General features: G+C 43.1%; 1 protein-coding gene across 1 annotated transcript in view; it reads left to right on the top strand.

Annotated features, from left to right (window-relative positions):
* PLCL1 (phospholipase C like 1 (inactive)) overlaps positions 1-23,929 on the top strand; it is a 472,800-nt gene that overhangs the window by 54,201 nt on the left and 394,670 nt on the right. The window lies entirely within an intron of this gene.

Here is a 23,929-nt window from a genome sequence, read left to right as displayed (position 1 = left end):
CTTCATCTTGTGTTAAATTAATTATATCGGGTGGTGGACTTTGATTTTTCACTTGTTGAATGATCCCTGGTACAGTCAGTTCCTTGGTGAATACAGATGAGAAATGCCTATTTAATATCTCAGTCTTTTGTTTGTCCTCTATAACTAACTTGTTATTATATTTTAAGGGTCCGATACTATCCTTTGTTTTCCTTTTGGCATTAATGTATTTATAAAAGATTTTGGGATTTATTTTAATGTCATTGGCGATTTTTGTTTCAGTAGCTAGTTTTGCTTGTTTGATTTCTTTTTTGCATTGCCTATTGATATCTTTATACTCCTGCAATGCTATTTCTGTATTCTCAGCCTTTAAGATTTTAAACGCCCTTTGTTTTTGTTTTATTATACTTTGTACAGTCTTATTTATCCATAGTGGTTTCTTTTTATTCCTGGACATTTTATTACCAGAGGGTATACGTTTTTTACAGGACTCTAGTAGTATATCCTTAAACTTACCCCATTTATGTTCGGTATCCCCAGTTACCATGACTTTGCCCCAATCTACACATTTAAGCTCTTCCCTTAATTTGTTGAAATCAGCTTTCCTAAAATTCCAGGTTTTAGCATTCCCCCTTTGAAATGTTCTATTGAATATTACTTTGAAGCTTACCATATTATGATCGCTGGTGCCCAAGTGCTCCCGGACCTGTAGATCTGAAATTGTATCCGGTCTATTTGACAGGACCAGATCTAGCAAATTATCTCCCCTGGTCGGTTCATCTACCATCTGAGAGAGGAAATTGTCTTGAATAGTAGATAAGAACTTACAGCTTTTAGCAGAACCAGAAGATTCTATGTCCCACTGTATGTCTGGATAGTTGAAATCCCCCATAATAAGAACCCGATTATTATTATTAGCTGCCTTTTCAATTTGTTCCAGCATTTCACCCTGTATTTGTTCAGGTATGTTAGGAGGCTTATAGCAAACTCCAATTAGCATTTTTCCATTATTCCCCTCCCCATGTACATTTACCCATACTGACTCTACATTGTTGCTGTTCCCCTCAATGTCATCATACAACACAGGTTTTAGGTTAGATTTGATAAATATACACACCCCACCACCTTTTTGGCCTTTCCTGTCCTTCCTAAATGTACTATAACCCTGTATGTTTGTCACCCAGTCATGGCTTTCATCCAGCCAGGTTTCCGTAATGCCCCCCACATCATAATCCATGGTTGACATAAGAGTCTCCAATTCATTCATTTTGTTTGCAAGACTTCTTGCATTTGCCAGTAGACATTTAATCCTATTAACACCTTTATTACTCCTAGCCTCCCTACGTTCCTTGTATGTCCCATCCCCCCCTAATCCTTCATTGACCCCTACCGTTTCCCTGTCTCTATCTGCTCTATCTATCCCCTTATTTGCTCCACTACCCTCCCTCCCCCCCCGATCCTAGTTTAAAAGCTCCTCCATCCGTCTGACCATTTTCTCCCCCAGCACAGCTGCACCTTCCCCATTGAGGTGCAGCCCGTCCCTACCGTAGAGCCTGTAGCCGACTGAGAAGTCGGCCCAGTTCTCCATGAACCCGAACCCTTCCTTCCTGCACCAATTTCTAAGCCACATATTTATCTCCCTAAGCTCCCGCTGTCTTTCTAGTGACGCTCGTGGCACCGGTAGTATTTCTGAAAACACCACCTTGGAGGTCCTGGACTTCAGCTTCTCTCCTAGTTCCCTGTAATCATTTTTAAGGACCTTCCACCTGCCTCTAACTTTGTTCTTGAATAATAAATTTATATGTGCAGATTTAAAAAAAATGTACCAAAAATGTTATATTCACACATGGCAGGTTTATAGCTAGAAATCCGTTCTTTATGACAAGGTTCACACGCAGCACTACTTGGCAGTAAAACACTGATCAATACACAGGTTTTGCTGAGTATTTTTAGGGTGAATTACACGTGATTTATCTGGAATACATGTTTAATAGAGTTATCATTCACCAAAAACGTTTAACAAAACTTAGCAAATCCTGTTTGCTGCATTTTTACACTTTCTGATTTCTTTCTATGGGTGAAAAAGGCTGTAAAAACACTAAAAGAATTGATACTCTGCAGATTTAAAATACGCTGCAGTTTTCTAATTTGGTAAAGGAGAAAAAAGCAAGGCCAAGAGATTTCTGAAATCTCATAGCTTTTGCTGGTACTGTAAAAAGGCAGATTATTTTCTGCAGAAAGAAACGTAGCAAAAAATGCTGCATGTGAACACAGTTTATCACTGATTCGGGATTTTTTGGGCAGCATACACAATGGTTCCTGTAAGTTCTACTTAGGCCCCTTTCACACATCAGTGTTTTGCCATCAGTCACTATCCATTTTCTCGACGAATCGACGGATCTGTCGCAGAATTGTGGTTAAACTGATGTAATGTATCTGTTTTTTCAACGGATCCGACTAGCTGGGGGCTACATAATAATTGGAGCATGCTCAGTTAAAAAAAATCGGAATCCGTCACTAGATTCCGTCATTTGATGGATGACGACGGATCCTGCGCCCATAGGCTTCCATTCTACCAATCGACGAACAGCGACTGATCCGTCACTGTACGTTTTTTCGACGTACACAAAAAACGTTACTGTGAACGTCGTCTCCGTCCGATGGACAAACATTATTTGACGGATCCGTCAAACAATGGATGAAACGTGAGGCCAGCCGTCGCAATGCGTCGCTAATACAAGTCAATGAGAAAAAAAATGGATCCAGCGGCATCAGTCGCTGGATCCATTTTTTTCCAAATTCAATGGATTGTGACTGACGGCAAAAAACTGATGCGTGAAAGGAGCCTAAGATGAATGGGATAGTTGCCGAAATCAGCAGAACAAACCTGGCACGTGTGACTACACCGACAATAAGCAGACTTGTCAGGAGTGGTGACAGGTCCTGTTCAGATCTGAAACAACTGTATCCTCTCACTGGGGAACACTAGGTTCCAGTAACACTGACAGCAGAGACATTGAGAACCAGGGGCGTAAATACCATAGGAGCAGGACCTGGGCTACCAACCGTCCGGAAATTCCAGGGCAGTCCGGAGAAATAGGGAACTTTTTTGCCCGGTCCTTGAAAAAAAGATTTAAGGCGACTGATTTTTTTATTTTTTTTTTTTAAACTTATGTGTTATTTTGATTGTAATTATCATCGCTTTACAGTGAATGCAGCTGATCTTTCCATATTAGAATTATGGGCTGTAGACGTGGGACACTTATAATGATTTATGGTGATTTTCCAATGTGTCCAGAAGAAATATCATCTATCCGTGATTTTTTGATAAGACGTTCAGAAAAAGATAAAACCTCAAGTTGGCCACTTTGTGCAGGGTTTGCAATCACACCTGGGCCCTGAAGCCTGGGGGGCCCAAAACCCATTTGACCAATATAAAAAGACTGATACTATTATAGACTTGCAATAATTGGGGGCTCTGTTGGAGGTTTTGCATTGGGGCTCCTGAGTTTCAAGTTATCTACAAGAGGCTGCTGATCGGTCTTTGGCTTTACCCAGAAAGAAATGAGATAGGATGATGAAACTTTACATTTATTCCACATACTCTCCACTGATGTCAACCCTCTTCTTACATCAGTAGTCCAAGTTCTGTAAGCCTAGCAAAAAAGGATTTCAGTTGTGCCTCAAACCAGGCATCTGTAGCAGCCATGGCATCAGAAATGGTGTGATATTTGGTACCCTTGACGTTTTTCTTGAGGTTTGGGAACATGATTGTCGGAGGGAGCTAGATCTGGTGAATAAGGTGGGGGGGAGGTTAACCAGCTGGAAGCCCATCTCTGCCAGTTTTGTCGTGGTCGCTTGTGCAGTGTGAGTGGAGGCACTGTCTTGCAGGAACAAGATTCCTTTGGACGACTTGCCGCGCCTTTTGGCCTTCAGAGCTGCCTTTAATTGGTCCAGATGTTCAATGTAATACCTTACATTGATGGTGGAACCCTTTTGAAGGCGGTCCACTAGCAGCACGCCCTCTTTATCCCAGAACACAGACGCCATCACCTTAGTGGCTGATTTTTGCACCCTGAACTTCTTTGGACGAGGAGAACCACTGTGCCTCCACTCTTATGACTGCTCCTTGTTTTCTGATGTACGCGTACTGATGAAAACTGTGTTGAAATAAAGAAGAAATGATATGAAAGAGACGGACTCTGCTCACGATTCCTTTTTGCTCCCTGACATACGCCTTTAAAGGTATAAAGTATATGCTAAAAATATTTATATATTCTCATTGTAAAAAATGTATAATGCACTGTACTTACTGTATGCAGCTGGTGTTTGTGGCTTCTTATACAGTGAAGTTATGTCAGAGAATACAGTCCTGACAGATATGTATGGCTCCATAGATATATATATGGATCGAGATCTGAGAAATTTCAATTTAAGGAGGACCTGTCACCAGGTTAAAAGTTGACAGTTTTTGCTCTTGTTTTATTCCCACTTTTCCCCTGAGCATAGCAGTGTTTGTATCTTTAAAGTCTGGCTTACAGTTCCAGAGATACGGACCATTGTATTTTGTACTGACTTTTCTGGCCTGTATGAAGGAGGCGGAGTTAACAGAGTAATTATTTAGAGCCACCTAAGGACTCGCCCCTTTTGTAAAAACTAACACTGAATAAAAAGGCCCATATCTCTGGAACTGTATGGCGGATTCTAAAAAAAGAAAAAGCACCATACTCAGGGGAGTAGCGGGAATCAAGATACATGAATGTATAAAGATTCACATATTAGATTTAGACATGTAGTATGATACTAAGGTGCAATGGTCAGTAAGCATTCCTGGTTATAACTGTTGTTCCCAAGCTAATGGCAGTGGAGATGGAGTACAATTATAGGCTTCATTACATCTTGGCATATCTGCAGCTATTTAGTACACAGCACGTCCTTCTGCGCAGGCTGCTCCTCTGAAGACCTGTTTTTCAGTTTATTTCTATAAGCAATTATTCCCCTGTGTGAACAAGAGCTTAAATTGGGTACTTCTTGGCTAATTAGTTGTGAGGAGCAGATTGTAAGCGGCAGCGCGTTCTGTGGATTTATCTCGTAGACGCTTTCTGCTGGTCCTTGCCTGTGGCATCCGCGGCTGTTACTGAACGAGCTGCTGATTAAATTAGGATGCAAACATCCTCAGCACTAGCCCCATCCACTAATGAGAAAGTAATATTTTATGTTTGTGTGTAAACCTGCTTCTTTGAATTGGTCATTTTATCACGTGTTACAATGAGCTGGAATAGTCAGTTTCCTGCGTTTTGGGGCTGTGTTTTGTTACATACTGTACATAAAGACAGCCATGTATGAGGCTTCACAGGACAAGATGAATGTTTTGATGGACTGTGGCGTTAAAGATGATCTGTCAGCGCTCCTGACATGCCTGTCTTAGGAAATACTTGTATTCCCCAAGAAATAACAATTGTAGAGCATATTTTCCTAGAACTCTGCAAGTTACTCGATTCTTTCTAGAGTTGTATAAATGAAAAGACAACTGGATACAACTATTTCCTGTGTCACGGTGCACTGCGCACATTAAAGCGCACCAATCACCAGGATTTTCCTACCGTATATGACCTAAAGCCAGTGCTACACTGGCACTATGAGGCTGATTCTACACTTACCTTTAGTTGTCAGCTAGGATGTAACGTATTAGAAACACAAGCAAGTACAGTTTGTAAATTGAGCAGCTTTTTGATTGGCAGCAGCTGCCGATCAGCTGTTAGCTGTTGTGGATATTCTTAGTGATTCCCACCCCTGCCTGTTGTTCCTCCCCCTATATGTTATTTATGCTAATTCTATTATAGAAACATTTTACTAAGTAGCTAGAAGGACCTTTGCTGATGTCAGACCCATGTGACCAGAAGGGGTGAGGCTTCAGCCAACAAAAAAATGTTGCTTTCTGGTATCGGCCATGTTGGCTGAGGCCCCAACCCGGGTATCACATCAGCAAAGTTCCTTCTAGCCACTTAGTAAAACGCTTCTATTCTAGAATTAGCATAAATAACAGATAGGGGAGGAACAACAGGCAGGAGGTGGAAATCAGTATGAAAACCCACAAGTTTAATCTGCCCAATTCCAGTCTTGCTGAAGCATTCACAGATCATCACCGATCCTCCACCAAATTTCACAGTGGGTGTAAGACACTGTGGCTTGTACACCTCTCCAGGTCTGCGTCTAACCATTAGACGACCAGGTGTTGGGCAAAACTGAAAATTAGACTCATCAGAGAAGATTAGCTTACTCTAAAAATTGGGCTGGAATTGGGCAGATTAAACTTTGCAAAGGACATATAAATCAAGCCGCATACAAGGTTATCCTGGAAAAACAGTTGCTTTCTTCTGCTCAGGCAATGTTCCCCAACTCTGAGGGCTGTTTTTTCCAGCAGGACAATGCGCCATACTACACAGCCAGGTCAATCAATATGTGGATGAAGGACCACCACATCAAAACCCTGTCATGGCCAGCCCAATCACCAGACCTGAACCCTATTGAAAACCTCTGTAATGTAATCAACAGGAAGATGGATAGTCACAAGTCATCAACTTAAATGTTTGCACCAGGAGTGACATAAGGTCACCCAAAATCAGTGTGAAAGACTGGAGGAAAGCATGCCAAGACGCATGAAAGCAGTGATTAAAAATCACGGTTATTCCACAAAATATTGATTTCTGAACTCTTTAAGAGATAAACATTATTAGTATTGTTGTTTCTAAATGATTATGAACTGGTTTTCTTTGCATTATATGAGGTCTGAAAGCAGTGAATTTTTTTTGTTATTTTGACCGTTTCTCACTTTCAAAAAAAAATGCGAAATTTTATTGCTTGGATATTCGGAGACATGTCAGTAGTTTATAGAATAAAAGAACAATTTACATTTTACTCAAAAATTCAAAAATATACCTATAAAGAGAAAAATCTGAAAATTTTGCAGTGGTCTCTTAATTTTTGCTAGAGCTGTGTGTGTGTGTGTGTGTGTGTGTGTGTGTGTGTGTATATATAGGTGGATGCCTGTGTATATATTTCCGTATTTATGAGTCTGGATTATTTACCTCATCTAAACTATCACATTAGGTAGATGATCTCTCAGGTTTAGTGTGTTCAGTATATTTTATTATCTGTTTTGTTGTTTTGCAATCTTGAATCCTGGCAGTGAGTAGATAACCATCACCTAGTAACTTCACATACATTTTTGTATAAAACTTCTGTCGGTTAGTGTCAAAACATGTTTTTGCGGAAATGGCACACTATTACGGCACATGTGCTTGAATTTAGTTGCTGATTAAAATGTATAAAGGGAATCTGTCAGCAGATTCATACTGCCCCAGCCACAGGCTACATAAAACAGCCACAGATGCCCTCATTACAAAGAGCTTCATCCACTTGGAGGCTTTCCTATGGCTCCTCTATGCTCGGCTCAGCTTGGTTCATGGGTCTCTGCCTATTTAGGTATAATGTGAATCGAGTTGCCCAAAAATTAACCCCTAAAAAACACATGCAAGTATAGTTGAACTGTACAAATGAAAATCTCTTTTTTTTGCCACTTAAGAAATTACTTACATACATATATTTTCTGGTGTTTTTTTTAGTGCTTCAAAGGGAATTTGTCACTAAGATCAAGCCTACCCCCTCCCCACCCCAATCTGCATATAAATCTTCCATACATCCACCTTTATATCTTCTATCTGTTGCTGCATTCCCAGATATGTGGTGTTATGTGCTCTAGGCATGACAGAGCACGTCCTGAGCCTTTGCTTCCCCTCCCAGCACCAACCTCTTTAGCTTGATTGACAGCACCCTGTCTGATTTCCTTGCCTGATGTCACACAGGCAGTGAGCTGTCAATCAAGCTAAAGAGGTCGGTGCTGGGAGGGGAGGCGAGGTCAGGAAGCAGAGGCTCAGAAAGGGCTCTGTTCACGCTCAGAGCACTTAATTTTAACTCTTCATTTGCGTATTAATGAAACCACTAAGTACTCTGGGAAGCAACTCTGCAGCAACAGATATAAGATGTAAATGTGTTGATGAATTTTCATTTCAAAGACCTGCAGGTCCATATTTGTGGTTGGGGGGGGGGGGATAGAGGTGGATGATGAAAGATTCCCTTTAAAGTCATTAGATTATGATAAATGTGTCTGTCTTCTAGAAATAGTGCCACTTCTGGCCACAGTTCATGTTTGATATTGCAGCTCTTCTCTATAAAACCGTGCACATGGGATGGGGTTATTTCTGCAGCATTCACATGGTTCAGTAAACCCCATTGAGATAATTGGGTGAGTTGCAGACATTTCTACAACCCATTTTGCCCTGTGTGAACTCGTCCTTAAAGGTTTGCCGCATGAAAAGCATTGTGATGATATAAGGCTAAGATGCCCATCCTGAAAACAAAGGGGACACAGCTCTGATACAGTGGTGCTTCCCCTGCCATGTTTTTCCCACTAGTGTCCCAACTACCCACAGTGCAGGATACTATACAGCAGGGTTCTATACAAATGAGTAGGTCCGACTGCAGTGCCCTGCACAGCCACCCTGCCAGGGGGGCGCCATTCAGCAGGAAAAAACAGAATGGTATCTATGCATCACTGCACCAGTGTGGTAATCGCTTCCTTCCCAAGTTTTATTGTCAGACCCAAACCGTCTATGAATTGATAGCATAACCTAGCAATATGCCATTATTTTTACTGAGAGTGGAAAACCCCTTTATGGGAAACTGTGTAGAAAACACTGCTTTTTAGCTTACGTTTATACATGCACTTTGTTTTCTTCCACTATCTTCTCATAACTACTGCAAAAAAAGCCCTAAAGAGTAAAGAGCTGATAATTGCTGGATCTGGGGTGGATGCTGCTTTGTAACCCGGTCTGATATTCTATTGTTTTCCATTCTCACAAGGAATGTTCCGAAATCAGTTTCCCCATAATGAGGATTCTGCTTTCCAGACCCACCCAGCGCAGAGCGAGAAACATTTCCTCCCTGGAAACAACCGAGGCTGATACAATTCTGATTAGAATTGAAACGTCTCCATGTTTAAGCACGGCCGTCTCGGTTTCCTGCTCTGTATTCGGGAACACATCCCTGTGTTTTTCTTTTCCATATCCGTTTAGTGGAGTCCTGGGGTAAAGTGCTTCCTTCCCTCTGTTTTGGGCACGGACACTTTCTTTGCTAACATGCCCAATTAGCCAGAACGTCCCCAGCTTCTCTCGTACCAGATTCACTTTCTGTTATATCAGTGATGTTTTTTTATCTTTTATGATTTTTCTTACTGCGGCCGACCCCGTCACGTTGGGTGATTGATACTGTTGTAGTGCTTCATAAAAAGACTGTGAACTTGAGTTAATACATTGGATCCGGATCCTAAGATGTCAGTAGTTAAAAGGAACTTGTCACCAGTTTTTTGCCCTATAAGCTGCGGCCAGCACCAGTGGGCTCTTATATACAGCATGTTAGAATGTTATATATAAGAGCCCAGGCCACTGCGTAAAACATAAAAAACACTTTAATAGTCACCTAAACCGGTCACTGCTGTGGATGTGACTCAAATAGGCGTCTCCGTTCTCCAGGGCCGGCGCCTCCTCTTTCGGCCATCTTCGTCCTCCTTCTGAAGCCTTTGTGCATGATGCGTCTACGTCATACACACTCGCCGGTCCTGCGCAGGTGCACTATACTGGGATCAAAGTGCGCCTGCTCAGGACCTGAATGCCGGCGAGTGTGTATGACGTCAGACACGTCATGCATCGCAACTTCAGAAGATGGAGGACAAAAATGGCCGAAAGAGGAAGCACCGGCACCGGCCATCTTTGTCCTCCATCTACTAAAGCCGCGGTACATGACACGTCCGACGTCATACACACTTGCCAGCATTCAGGTCCTGAGCAGGCACACTTTGATCAAAGTATTGTAGTGTGCCTGCGCGGGACCGGTGAGTGTGTATGACGTAGGACGCGTCATGCACACAGGCTTCAGAAGGAGGACGAAAATGGCCAAAAGAGGAGGCGCCGGCACTGGAGGACGATGACGCCCATTTGAGCCACATCCGCAGTGACCGGTTTAGGTGAGTATTGTAAAGTCATTTTTATGTTCTACACAGCGGCCTGGACTCTTATACACAGTATGTTAGAATGTTATATATAAGAGCCCACTGGTGATGGCCGCAGCTTATAGGGCAAAAAACTGGTGACAGGTTCCCTTTAAGACAGTTGAGAAAAATGTTAAAACTTGCAGAGAATGAAGATCTATATAATCTACATGGCGACAGCACATTGGAATCTCCGTCTAATCTCAGTTTCTCCCAGATCTATCAAGATGTATTTTTCTTGTTGGCTCAGTTCACACTTGGGCCATGGTTCTGCTCCAGAGGGATTCTGTTGCTTCTGATGGACAGAGCGTGTTAACCCCTTCACATCTACAGTATAGGCTATGTTCACTTGTTGCTTTTTTTGCTGCTTTTTTTTCTGCAGTCAAAATCTGCTCTCTTGTTAGGGGTGCTTCACACACAGCGAGCTCGCTGCCGAGATCGCTGCTGAGTCACGCTTTTTGTGACGCAGCAGTGACCTCATTAGCGATCTCGCTGTGTGTGACACTGAGCAGCGATCTGGCCCCTGCTGCGAGATCGCTGCTCGTTACACACAGCCCTGGTTCGTTTTCTTCAAAGGCGCTCTCCCACTGTGACACACAGATCGCTGTGTGTGACAGCGAGAGAGCGACAAATGAAGCGAGCAGGGAGCAGGAGCCGGCGTCTGGCAGCTGCGGTAAGCTGTATCCAAGATAAACATCGGGTAACCAAGGTGGTTACCCGATATTTACCTTAGTTACCAGCCTCTGCAGCTCTCACACTGCCTGTGCTGCCGGCTCCGGCTCTCTGCACATGTAGCTGCTGTACACATCGGGTTAATTAACCCGATGTGTACAGCAGCTAGGAGAGCAAGGAGCCAGCGCTAAGCAGTGTGCGCGGCTCCCTGCTCTCTGCACATGTAGCTGCATTACACATCGGGTTAATTAACCCGATGTGTACTGTAGCTAGGAGAGCAAGGAGCCAGCGCTCAGTGTGCGCGGCTCCCTGCTCCCTGCACACACAGCTAAGCGGTGTGCGCTGGTAACTAATGTAAACATCGGGTAACCATACCCGATGTTTACCTTAGTTACCAGTGTCCGCAGCTTCCAGACGGCGGCTCCGTGCAAGCGCAGCCTCGCTTGCACGTAGCTGCTGGCTGGGGGCTGTTCACTGGTCGCTGGTGAGATCTGCCTGTTTGACAGCTCACCAGCGACCATGTAGCGATGCAGCAGCGATCCTGACCAGGTCGGATCGCTGCTGCATCGCTAAGTGTGAAGGTACCCTTAGTAAAGAAGCCACTTACAAAAAAAACTGATTTTGCTGCAGATTATTTGTGTCATTTGTTTACTGTAATTGTTTACTATAGTTTTATTCACCAAAAACACATGGTTGCCTTTTTTGCAGTGTCTTTGCACTTCCTCATTGCTTTGTATGGTGAAAAAAACTGCAAAAACACTGAAAGATTTGATATAGTACAGCTTAAAAAAAACCCCAAAAACAGCTTTTAATTATAAAATAATTCTGCAAAAAGTATGTGTGAACATAGCCATAAGACTAAGTTCACATGTCCAGTAATCAGCCGCTAAAATAGACCCAGCAGCAATCCATTGGCAAAAAAGTTCTGCAAACTCAACTTTTTTTTGTCCGTTTAAAAAAAACCTGATTTCAACTGGATCCATTTTTCATAACATTAAAGTCTATGGAAAATAATTTTCAACTGAAAGAATAATGGATGGCTAATTAACTGATACGTTTTCTATAGCCTCCAATGTAAGAAAAATGTATCTAGTTGAAATCTGCTTTTTTTTAGACAACGGATTGCTGCTGGATCCATCCTAATGGATGATTACTGGACATGTGAACCTGTCAGTGTTTCAACTATATCAAGGACACTGTCAAGAAAGTGAGGATATCATTGTTTGCATCTCTGCCCTCCTTAAACTTGGGTCATATGGACATAGATAGAGGAGAGCCTGTCATTGGTGCAGTAACATTTAGAGGATTTGCCAGGGAATTAAAGGATTATTCCCATCTCCAAGATCCTGTCCCAATATGTAGTAGGTGTAATAAGAATAATAAGTCCCCATGCGCACGCTGCGTTTTTTGCCGCTTTTACGGGTCAGTTTGTGGCACAAAACTGCATGTAATTCCTTCTCCAGCAATATCTATGAGATTTCAGTCTTGCTATGCCCACGTTGCTTTCTTTTTATTTTTTTTATTTTTGGCTGTGTTTTTCTGGTGACCACACAAATGCAGTATGTTAATTCTTTTTGCATTTTTCCCTGTGTTTTTCACAAATTGGTGATAAAAAAAATGCATTAAAAAGGCATGGAAAATGCATCAGAAGCACATGCGTTTTTGGATGCGTTTTTGTGAACACAAAACTGCAGCATGCAAACATACCCTAAAATTTGCAACTACCTCCACTTAGAAATGTAGTATAGGTTTCCTAATATAGCAATGTCTCTTACCTCATGTGCAGGGCATTGCAGCTTAGGTATCCATGGTTACGACCACAGGCAACTAACTTTCACTGTATGAGTGGATGTAACCATGTATACCTAACCTGTAATGCCCTGCACATGAGGTAAGAAACATGGCTTATATCAGGAGAACTATACTACATTTCTAATTGGAGGTATCTGCTGATATTATTATTACGCCTAGTACATATTAGGTTAGGATCTTGGAGATGGAAATACTCTTAAGTGTACTTAAGAGGAAGCTGCCAATAAAAACTAGATGACATCTTTATTATTTACTGACATTTGATGGTGATACATAAACTTGTAGGGAACAAAATAAAAATCAGTAAATGTCAAATATTGTTCTTATCCAAAAGATCTTGTGACTTAGAGGCCATTCCCATGAATAATGATTGACATGTGAATGAATTCTCGCTCGTTCAATAAACAGCTGTTTTTGCATCAGAGCCGCTGCAGTAAGATCATCGCCGCTCTCTTCTGGATTGTACACTGGATGGTAGAGGCGCCTCCTCTTCTGTGGAACCTGCAGATAGACAAAGCTCGGTGGTACACAGTATTGTTCTGCTTATGTGTCCTGTCACGGAGCACAATGTAGCAGAGTTGCTAATGTTTTTCCCCATTCTTATGTTCCCTTTACATTGTTGAGAAAATGAATATGTGCTGGAGAAGAGAGCCCTTGTTATAGTCTTGGAGACGTTTCTCCCAGTTGTTGGGGATGGAAAAGACGTGCAACACAAGAAATAATAATAGTGCTCATGTTTTGCATTTTTAAGGTCAGTCCTTGTTTTCTATCAGAATTTATCTAATCATAAATGTTAGTTATTTGCTGCACGATGTTCCTATTATTTGCATTGACATTCTGAGATCCTGGACTGATTAGTTATACACCATATTATCTTTAAACTTGTAAAAATTAAAGACCCATCTAGGCAATCCGATAGTGGGAAAATGAGCATTCGTAAGAATATTTGTTACTGATCTGTCCATAGTGGAAGTCACCACTGAGCAAAGCGCTTATTTATCAAGAGATCAAATTGCTCATATCCATTTAACAATTACTGTTATCAGTAGCTTAAAGCGGTATTCCCATCTCCAAGATCCTAGCCAAATATGTGGCAGGTGTGATAATATTAACAAATACCTACCTCCAATTACAAATGTAGTATAGTTTTCCTGATTTAACTATGTCTCTTGCCTCATGTGCAGGGCATTGTAGCTTAGGTATCCATGGTTACGACCACTCATATAGCACAATTAGATACTCATGGTTGTAACTAAGCTGCAATGCCCTGCACATGAGGCAAGACACATGGCTATATCAGGAGAACTCTACTACATGTCTAATTGGAGGGATTTGCTAAAATTCTTCTTCTTCCTCTTCCTTCTCTTCCTCTTCCTTCTCTTCCTCTTCCTTCTCTTCCTCTTCCTTCTCTTCCTCTTCCTTCTTCCTCCTCTTCCTCTTCCTCTCCCTCTTCCCTCTTCCTCTCCCTCTTCCTTCTTCCTCCTCTTCCTCTTCCTTCTTCCTCTTCCTTCCTCCTCTTCCTTCTTCCTCTTCCTTCTTCCTCTTCCTTCTTCCTCCTCTTCCTTCTTCCTCCTCTTCCTTCTTCCTCCTCTTCCTTCTTCCTCCTCTTCCTCTCCCTCTTCCCTCTTCCTCTCCCTCTTCCTTCCTCTCCCTCTTCCCTCTTCCTTCTTCCTCTTCCTTCTTCCTCTTCCTTCTTCCTCTTCCTTCTTCATCTTCCTTCTTCATCTTCCTTCTTCCTCCTCTTCCTCTTCCTTCGTCCTCTTCCTTCTTCCTTCTTCCTCTTCCTTCTTCCTCCTCTTCCTTCTTCCTCCTCTTCCTTCTTCCTCCTCTTCCTTCTTCCTTCTTCCTCATCTTCATTCTTCCTTCTTCCTCCTCTTCATTCTTCCTTCTTCCTCCTCTTCATTCTTCCTCCTCTTCCTTCTTCCTTCTTCCTCCTCTTCCTTCTTCCTTCTTCCTCCTCTTCCTTCTTCCTTCTTCCTCCTCTTCCTTCTTCCTCCTCTTCCTTCTTCCTCCTCTTCCTTCTTCCTCCTCTTCCTTCTTCCTCCTCTTCCTTCTTCCTCCTCTTCCTTCTTCCTCCTCTTCCTTCTTCCTCCTCTTCCTTCTTCCTCCTCTTCGTTCTTCCTTCTTCCTCCTCTTCCTTCTTCCTCCTCTTCCTTCTTCCTTCTTCCTCCTCTTCCTTCTTCCTTCTTCCTCCTCTTCCTTCTTCCTCCTCTTCCTTCTTCCTCCTCTTCCTTCTTCCTCCTCTTCCTTCTTCCTCCTCTTCCTTCTTCCTCCTCTTCCTTCTTCCTCCTCTTCCTTCTTCCTCCTCTTCCTTCTTCCTCCTCTTCCTTCTTCCTCCTCTTCGTTCTTCCTTCTTCCTCCTCTTCCTTCTTCCTCCTCTTCCTTCTTCCTTCTTCCTCCTCTTCCTTCTTCCTCCTCTTCCTTCTTCCTCTTCCTTCTTCTTCCTCTTCCTTCTTCCTCCTCTTCCTTCTTCCTCCTCTTCCTTCTTCCTCCTTTTCCTTCTTCCTCCTTTTCCTTCTTCTTCCTCTTCCTTCTTCCTCTTCCTTCTTCCTCTTCCTTCCTCCTCCTCTTCCATCATATTTGGATAGGTTCTTGGCGTTGGGTATACCCCTTTACGTCTATTTTACCATGAGTGATTGGTGAATTTTTTATGTTGCAGATTTTCTTCACTGATTAGGGTTTTTTTACATATGTTTTTATTGCATTTATCACATTTTTGTTTCTTTTTCCTATGTCATATTCTAAACAAAGCTGTTTTTTTATTTTTGATGCGTCCTGGTATTTTGCTTGACAAAACTTTATTGACATAGTCATGTGCGGATTACATGTGTTTTCCATGTTTTCCAATGTGGAAACGCACTTAGGCTATGTGCCCACGGGCGCTCGTACCTGCGGATGTATCCGCAGGTACGAGCGCATGTTTCCCACAGCTGCCCGCCGGCGTCCGCAGCTATTTTTAGCTGCTAGATTACAGCGGAATAGCTGCGGGAAACATGCGGAGATTCATGCGGCTTACCTGCGGACGTCTCGGCCTGTCATCTCCATAGTGGAGGTCCGGGACATCTGCAGGTAATTCCGCATGAATAATTGACATGCAATTATACATGCGGATGCCTACATCCGCAGCATGTTCGGCATCCGCACTTTCCGCAGCGTGGACACAGCACTCCCCATGTCCCATAGGATAACATGGGGAGTGCCTGTACATGATAAAACCTGCGGATTTATCTGGAAAATCCAGAAAAATCCGCAGGTTTTCCGCAGAAAAATCCGCACAAACAGGCTCCCGTGGGCACATAGCCTAAAAATACAAATGTATATTTTACCTGTGGAATTTCTGCATTTCATTCACTTTCATGTTGAAAATCTGCAGATAAAGCTCAGTGTATCTGCAAGAGAAATTGACTTGTTGCAGATTTTAAGAACGCGCGCTGCGTAAAACAAATGTTGGGCAGTCGTGATGTGATAAATGTATAATCTCTTGGGGTTTGACCATTGTAATCTCACCTAATCCTGAGAATTCGAGTCCCAAAGTCGAATATGTGAATGAAACACGTGTATGTCCACCACTCAATTTTCTTCTATGGGGTTGATGAGACATCCATCTCCATTAGGTCCATAGAAATGAGTGGAGCAGTAGTCACACACGTGCATCACCATTCACACTGGAGACTTTGGAGGGTTTCAGTAGCTACGCCTGTCCCATTCTGTCATGATAGGTTTGGGGAAATACCAAGTGAAGGAAAGGGAAGGGAAACCCTGTTTCTAGGGAAGGGGAAGATGGTGACCCTTGACCAAGCCTACCGCTGGGCCTTGGGTTCCCTCACCGTCCTAGATAGGTACCACACCTATACACCAAGCCGGATAGCTGACCCTGATCCGGACCCCAGGTAGGGAGCGAATGAGATGACCCCTTTGTCAACCCCACTAGGCACTAAAGAAGACACAGGGATAACAAATAGGGGAAAAGTGACCAAACAACTTATCTCTAGTTGTCTCAGGGAGAGAAGCTGCACCAACTACCAAGATCTTCCTGATGTATGCAAGCCGCCTGGTTGCACTGAAGCCTTGTTAAAGATGTATCAAATATCACCATCATCAAGTAATAGGAAGTGAAGGTATATATAGACAAGGAAAGTACTGATGAACAGCAGCTGACAGGCTGAACAATGCCCCAGGGTCCTAAAGGGAAAAGGCTGAAAAACAAGCAGGAAAGATAGGTCAGAGAGCTGTTTGTGCAGCCAAACACTGTGACCTTCTATAGCCCATATATGTAATATTCAGCTCACTGTGTATGAACCTAGTCCTTTTAGCGTCTTCCCTGGAGCACGGCCAGACACTGCCACAACCAAAAATAATCCAAAAAAGCAAAAGGAATCCAGCTCTTCAGGTGAAAAATACTTCAGGTTAACTTCAACATGCAGGCAAAACAGCATGACCAGCGCAAGTCATGCTTTCTGTCTTGCCTGCATGTTGAAATAAACCTGAAATCTTTTTCACCTGAAGAGCTGGATTCCTTTTGCTTTTTTGGACCTTCTATAGCCGGACACCACAGGACTGTGTCACTTGTGACACACCGATGACTCATTTCGTCTCTCCATTGGACGTGATGGGGAAGAGGCTGGCTTATGTAATGAAATGAGCCTGTCAGCCAGCCCCTTTCACATGCAGCACTAATGATATTGCCAACACATGATACTCTCTAATATTCGATCAAAGCCCAAAATGGACCTGCTGAGAACAATGCTGATATCTGGAGATTGGGGCATTCTACCTAATTCAAGTTTTACATTTGATATTTTAAAAACCTCTAAAGACCAACCCCTTTAATTGGCTATATGAAGTTTTTGACATTGTTATTTTAAACTTTGTAAAGTCCTTGGAGCAGGTATACATCTTTGCCTAACATTTTGTCATGTGCTGATCCTCGGTGTTGCACCATGAGCCTGTATAGTATGACATGGCGTGCAGGAATTTGGAGAAGGGTAATACCAGCAAATAAATAAATAATTAGATGTATACAGCAGAATGATTCTCAAGTAAACCTGATTCAACAAATTGCTTTACAGCAAGCGGCATCTCATTACTGAGAAGTAAATGAATCTTCTCCTTCTTTGTGATGGAGGCGCTGCCTCTTCTTTACGATGTCCACGGTTCTGGGGTGAGGTGGCCTCATATTTCCGCTGTGACGTCGGCCCGTACAGAGCAGAGGTTGGTGCTTGCTCACCCTGCTGCGGGTCATTATCTCATTACTTCTTATGGTATGTATATCCAGAAGCTTATCCAGAAGTAGCACAGTGGTGACCTAGTGAGGAAAGTCAGATTTAATTAACTTGTCTTGTGAGGGTTAGAAATGAATCTACAAGAAGAAATGATTGATTCTACAATCCAGACACTGGGCAATCATAAGTCGCCCACCCGCTCACAGCACAAAATGTGCCCCAGTGCATTAGATTGGATAATAAAGTTGAAAGGGTCATTAAATATTTTAGAAATTCTAGTAAAAGCTTATTTTTATTGCAGAACCTAAATGAAGTGTTATTTGGTATAAAGGTTGTTTTATCCTTACCCAATTGTTTATCGCATATTGATTTTATAAGTTCAAAATGTCAGATATGGGGTCCAAGAATGAGTACCCCCCTTCCGCCACCACTAGTGCTCGGAATGAGGGCACCTAGTCACCCTAGTGAACATGCATACACATTGTTAACTAACAGACAATGGGGAACAGCCCTATATATGGTGCTATAGCAAAAGATGCCTGATTCAAGATTGGATTGGGGTCCCACCGATAAAGCACTGATGACTTATTAACCAAGGACAAGCAGCTTGTATGTTCTCCCTGTGTTTGCGTGGGATTCCTCTAGGTTCTCCGGTTTCCTCCCATACTCTTGTGAACCCCAATGGGAACAGTGTTGCTGATGTAAGTAAAGTGCTGTGGAATATGTTGGCGCTAGATAAAAATAAAGATTATTATTATTATATTAATTGTATAAACCATTACTATGGGGACCACTATGGGTAAACTTTCCAATTCTTGATGATGGCCACTCCTAATTCTATTATTAGTATAAATTAAAGGGGACCTGTTACCAGGTAAAAATTGGTCAGTTTTTGTTTTTTTTTTTATTTTCGCTACTCCCCTAAATAGTCCATTTTTGCTTTTTTGTTTTTAAAAATCCATCCTATGGTTCCAGAGATACAAGCCTTTTTATTTATCGATAATTCTTATAGTCTTTGGTAAGCAGGCGTGGCTCAGACAACTTTTCTGATGGCTTGACTTTAGGCTGCTCTGTATTATCACCCTGGGAGTAGTGGGAATAAAATAAGAGCAAAACTGTCCACTTTTGACCCGGCAACATGTTCTCTTTAAATAGGAGCTACAAGTGAGCCTGCACACTCAGTTTTAAATAGCCTGTAATAGGGAACGGCCATGCATGTGTAGCTACTGCTCCTCGGGTGCAAGTTCTCAGAATAGATCAGGATCACACTGAACAACCCACCTTAACTAACAACCTAAAAAGTGAAGAACGTGCAAATAGCATGCAAATCGGAAAGGGATACTTGGTAGTAAACCTCCTTGTATTTACACATTGCAAATGGGAGCAGAGCTGTCTCTTCATCACTTATCAGTGGTCAGAAGTAGAGTTGATCGGACGGCCAATAATCCAGTACCGGCGTATCACTGCCAGATTTAAAAAAAAGTCTGATCCACTCCAGAATCCGGTGCCCATATAAGTCAATGGGGACCGGAATCCGGAAGTTAAACACATTTATGGAGGGGCTCGGGGGATAGGAGCGAGCGCGGCATACTCACCGACGCGCTGTCATGGCGGCACACTCCTTCCGGGTCATGCTGTTACTTTCCGGAGCTGACAATTCAATATTCATTGTTTTCCCCGCCCACCGGCGCATGTTGGTTGCAGCTAGACGCGCCCCCACTCTGAGTGGCAGCGTGGCAGCTAACTGCAACTAATCACAGGCGCCAGGACGGCCGGTGGGCGGGTAAAGTAGTACAGTCTGTCGGTCAGTTCACGGTGGTAAAAATAAGCACTCGGCAACACAGTTATAGTGCGCGGCTGCAGCCCCAGCTGTCGCGCTTTATCTGCTCTGTGTATACAGTGACCAGAGTCACACGTGCGAGGCTTTGCCGGGTGCCGCCATGGCAGACTCGCGTGAGCCCCTCGCATGTGTAATTCCGGTGAAAGTAAAAAAAAAACAAAAAAAAAACTACGTGCAGTCCCCCTGATTTTCATCCCCAGCCAAGATAACGCCGGCCGGGGGCTGGTATATCCTCAGCCCGCAGCCGCCCGGTATTACCGCATCTATTAGATGTGACCATACCGGTGTGCGCTACTGGCTCTTCCTGCAGGCGTGATGCGGTGCCAGTCGGGGTAATAGCAGGGGTTAATAGCGGCGCACGGCTGCTACTAAACCCTAGCTTTGTGTGATGGTACAGGCGTCTATCAGATACCTGCATCACACAAACCTGTAAGTGACAGTAAATAAACACAGACACAGAGAAAAATCCTTTATTTGAAATAAAGTACAAAACACACCCTGCTTCACCTCTTTATTAAGCCCCAACACCCTGCAGCTCCGACGTAATCCACAGGAGAAGTTCCACACCGACACATCCAGCACTGCTACATGTCAGAGCGAGCAGCTATAGAGCACGGCTGCTCGCTCTGAGTGCAGCCTATTACTGAGCCGCGATAAGCGATGACCGCGGCAGAGACTGTCACAGGCTGGGGGGCGCGTCAGCCTGCAACCAATCACAGCTGAGAGGACGGCCGGTGGGCGGGGAAAACACGGAAAACTGTGTGATTGCGTGCACAGCACAGGTAGTGAAAGCGCGACCCAGAAGCAGTGTGCCACCATGACACCGAGTCTCGGTAAGTATGAAACGCTCATTTATTTATTGTTTTTTTCTTTTTTATTAATTGCCAATTACGGATTGTCCATCCAGAATCCCGCACTCGGGTCCGGCCCGGGGATAGCGCTGAAACCGCGCGGATCCGGACGTTTACAGTCCGGGTCCGCTCAACACTAGTCAGAAGCACTCTCTACGTGTAACAGAGGCACAGAGCAGGCAGGGTAGCGTATATGCACAGAAAGGTGGTAGTGCCCTTGGCAAGCAAAGAGAAAACTACTTATTCTGTAATTTGCACATGAAAAGTACCCTCTAGATCAGGGGTCGCCAACCAGTGGCTTGTAGGCCTGTGATGTGTGGCTTGTGACTGTCTGCTAGCTTGGTGCATATGCACCAGGTTTTGCAAACTGCTATGAAGAGCAGGTCTCCAAATGGTGACATTTGTGAGTAGACCCACATGGAAGAGCACATCTGAATGGAGGTAGGAACCCCTGGATATTGGTATACTGCCTTGATGTGGCAAATTCTGTGGAAAAGCTTTGGCTGTTATTATAATGGCAGCTCTGAGTGTCATTCCTGTGAGGGGCGGGAGCTAAATGTGGCTTGCGACCCTCTCTGAGCTGAGTGTGGCTCTCAAGGTCAGAAAGGTTGGGGACCACTGATCTAGATTATAGGTAGATTCCATAGGAACACCTAGAAGACCTTCTGTGCTGTTTGTTAAACTTGCTGTAGTAATGTTTGTGATTGTAATGCCGCTTCCTACCACATCTAATGTTCAGAAGATCATTTCATGGGTGATACGACTGTTACAGCCTTGGTGCTTGCTGATAATGTGAGAATTACCGGTAATACGAGACGTCTGTACTACCCGTATAGCCTATAGGCAGACTGCCCACCAGACAATTCTCAGTTTTTGTAGTGGTCACTTAATTACTGTACTATAGTAATATTTTGTGATGAATTGTTTTTGATGGACTGTTCTAGGGGGGCTTTCATATATTACAGTCACAGAAGCAGCTCTACTCACTGATGACTGCCATGTTAGATGAATCTGTATATCTATGTAGATTGGGTTCTTTCTTTTCTGTTTCCTCACAATCCATTCACTGCAGAATTCTACTTTATGTCCAGGAACTTACAGGCCGCGTTCACATGTTCAGTATTTGATGAGGTTTTTTTTTTTACCTCAGTATTTGTAAGACAAAACCAGGAGTGAAACAATCAGAGGAAAAGTATAATAGAAACACGTCACCACATCTGTATTTATCACCCACTCCTGGTTTTGGCCTATAAATACTGAGGTAAAAAACTCACCAAATACTCAGCATGTGCTTTGTGGTCTTAAGGTATGTGCCCATGACTTCTTTTTCAATTGGATTTCACCTGAGAAGTGCCAAAAAGAATGAATGCATAGCAATGTGAAAATGACTTGCTGTGCTTACATTCGCTCTTTTGTAAACTCCCTTATCTGCTCCAGTCTTTGAAAGCCGTGAAGTGGTTACAAGAAGCGGTCGTTCTATTGTTGTAAAAGGAATTTAAAAATTAAAATAAAAAAACAAAAACGCCAGCGTTAAAGATTCTGAAAAAAAACTTAAGCAAAGAAGCTTAAGGGAGAACACCACGGCCGTTTTCCTGAAGTGTCTTCTGTTTCAAAATCTAAATGAGTACACCGGTACCTCCAAGATGTAGAGTGCATGTATCCTAACTCTTGTAATCTTCATGGTTCAGGAATGGAATGAAAGATTAGCCGTAGAAACTGCTCAAATAGAAAGAGTATTAGATCTCATTCACATATTAGTATTTTTGATCACTATTTTATCAGCATTTTCCAAAACCAGGAGTGTCTCCAGAACACAGAACAGGCGTCAATCTTTCAGTTATACTTTTTCTCTGTAAGTTCCACTCCTGGCTTTGGCATACAAACACTGATGAAAAATACTAGGGTATGAGCGAGGCCTGAGAGATGAGCGGATCGAGTTTCAGAGAATCGAGTTTGAGTCAAATTTTCTGAAGTTAACAGTTTCACGTGAATGTGAACATTTTAAGTTTCAGTTTGTGGGTCACCCAAAAAAAGAAAAAAAAGCTCAGCACTATTTCTCACACTGCTGAAGCATCAGCGAGCGGGCGAACAGAACTGTGCATTGCTTCATAGCTGCCCCATAATGCCTGTAGTTGTTACATCTAGCGGATTATCACACCTTTTACAGTGGTGGTCAAGACCTGGGTCATCACAGATCAGCAGGTTCTGCTGGGGCAGAGTAATTTTTAAAGTCATTGGCTAAGTCTCTATCTCCTCAGTAAAGTGTAAGCTCTTATGATTAGCGGGGGCCTTTCTCTCTCTTTCTCACCTGTAACTTGTAGAATTTTATAGGCAGCAGGATCCTCTCTTTATCGCCTGTGAAGTGTAAGCTCTTCTGGTCAGTAGGCTCCTCTGTCTCCGGTAGATTGTAAGCTCTTATGGTCAGCGGATTCTTCTCTGTTTCTCCTTTTGAGTGTAAGCTCTTATAATCAGCAGGGTCCTCTCTCTCTTGCCAGGAGAGTGTAAGTTCTTATGGTCAGTGAGGTCCTCTCACTCTTCTTTAGAGTGTAAGCTCTTATGATCAGCAGGGTCTTGTCTATCTTCTGTGAAGTGTAAGCTCTTATGGTTAGAGAGGTCCTCTTTTCTGTAGAGTGGGCGCTCTTATGATCAGCAGAGTTCTCCCTCTCTTCTGTAGTGTGTCAGCTCTTGTAGTCAGTGGGGTCCTCTCTCTCTCGTGCTCTCTCTCTCTCTTCTGCAGAGTGTGAGCTCTTATGATCAGCGGGGTCCTCTCTATCTTCTGCAGTTTCTAAGTTCTTATGGTCAGTGGGTCCCCTTTCTTTTCTGTATTGTGTAAGCTCTTTTGTTCAGCAGGGTCCTCTCTCTCTGTCTTCTGCAGAGTGTAAGCTCTTATGATCAGCAGGGTCTTCTCTCTATCTTCTGTAGTGTGTAAGCTCTTATGATCAGTGGGGTCCTCTTTTCTGTAGTATGTAAGCTCTTATGGTCAGCCGTGTCATCTTTCTCTCTTTCACTTCTGCATACAAAGTATCAGCTCTTATGATCAGCGAGGTCCTCTCTCTTTATTTTCTGTTGTGGGTAAGTTCTTCTGGTCAGCGGGGACCACTCTTCTTTCTCTTCTGTAGAGTGTAAGCTCTTATGATCAGCAGTGTCCTCTCCACCTTATTGTAGAGTGTGAGCTTTTATGGTCTGCTCGGTCTTCTCTCTCCTCTCCTCCACATGTATTTTATGGACTTTTACAAGTCTTCCGGTATTGAATTTAATTTTTGGGGAAACTTCGACAAAGTCAATGAATTAGGCTTTCAAAGGATTAGTTCATCTCTAACGAGTATACTTATTTCCTTTAGAAGATTTGACAAATAAAAGCCACAGAACAGATTTGAATAGGGGGCACATTGGCAAAAGTAATCTGAGTAACACCTCATTTTTTTTTTTTACTATTGATCCTCTTGCA

This window comes from Anomaloglossus baeobatrachus, chromosome 7, assembly GCF_048569485.1.
Source record: "Anomaloglossus baeobatrachus isolate aAnoBae1 chromosome 7, aAnoBae1.hap1, whole genome shotgun sequence".
NCBI classification, from domain to species: Eukaryota; Metazoa; Chordata; class Amphibia; order Anura; family Aromobatidae; genus Anomaloglossus; species Anomaloglossus baeobatrachus.
The sequence above is the reverse complement of the archived record's forward strand: the minus strand, read 5'-3'. Positions and strand labels throughout refer to the sequence as shown.